Here is a 1107-nt window from a genome sequence, read left to right on the forward strand (position 1 = left end):
TCAGTACAACCGCGTATTTATTTCGTTCTTTTTAATGCGACTTTAACATTGATTTCATACCTAAGGACATAATCAAAAACCAGCTGATTTTTTATACTAATCGCAGACGGATACATATTGTGTTCAACTTTAAAAAAAATAACTGGCCTATTTAGGTGATCAATAGCTATGTTCTTCAAGTTATAACCCTAACATGATCATGCTGTTGCTTTAATTCTACTTTCTTATTGCTTCTTTACGGCGGCACTGGTTGGTTTCTAGTCATCGCATATTACACAGCAAGCGCAACCTTGGTTGCAATGTTGGCCACAACAACAGACCACTCGACGATAATTTTTCGAAATCGCATCATACAGACTCGGGGCACCTCGGAATTTCTTCACATTCACAGGCTTTTCTCCTTCCACATATTCGTACTCATCTGCAGGTTTGCCATCTGTCTCGGTGACCATGGTTACAAAGGCAGCCATCAACAGGAAACAAACAATAATTGCGGGCTAAAAAGAGGAAAGCAAATAATTTATCTTTGATATAAATAAAAACATTTAATCAGAGGAGGTGTATAATAACCGATAAAGACTCATAAAAAGGAAAAAGTGGTGATGCACGAAAAGAAGCAAAAACACTGAAAAAAAGTGAAAAGTGAAAATCAGTAAATAATTATATGCACTGAACAGTCAACGATTAAGAGCGAACATTAAACAATCAATAGTCATGGTTTTGAAGAAAGAGTCAACGAAAAACGAACATCAAACTACTTGATCGGTTAGTGCGTGTACAGGCGTAGCAGCTCTCGTAAAGTGATACAAGATGATTGGCTTGTTAGAGACAAGTCAGCACCGTGTTTTGTTAAAGTGAACTAGTGGAGTTAAGTTCTTTCGTCTCTGTTAGGGCATTTACAAATGGATGTTACCAGGTTAGGTGAGAGTACAATTCAAAAACGCAGCACAAGTCACAAGCACAGTTCAAAAATGTCTATTAAATGTACCTACCTTCATTTTGAATTCTCTGTAGCTGCGAGCTATCTATCTGTTCACAACAAAACGCCTGCAAGAAGCAATTACGGGAGATCAGGGCAGCGCTCCCAGGAAGCGGCTAGATAAATAA

At 38.1% G+C, this 1107-nt stretch overlaps 1 protein-coding gene across 1 annotated transcript in view; it reads right to left on the reverse strand.

The window, feature by feature from the left end:
* LOC138046007 (uridylate-specific endoribonuclease B-like) overlaps positions 1-1107 on the reverse strand; it is a 24649-nt gene continuing 23542 nt past the window's right edge. The window contains exons 8-9 of the mRNA XM_068892695.1: positions 993-1047; positions 1-497 (exon numbers count right to left, since the gene is read on the reverse strand). The gene's annotated coding sequence lies outside the window, so the exon portion shown is untranslated. The remainder of the gene's footprint in view (positions 498-992; positions 1048-1107) is intronic.

The sequence above is a fragment of the Montipora capricornis genome, chromosome 4 (assembly GCF_036669925.1).
Source record: "Montipora capricornis isolate CH-2021 chromosome 4, ASM3666992v2, whole genome shotgun sequence".
Classification (NCBI taxonomy): domain Eukaryota; kingdom Metazoa; phylum Cnidaria; class Anthozoa; order Scleractinia; family Acroporidae; genus Montipora; species Montipora capricornis.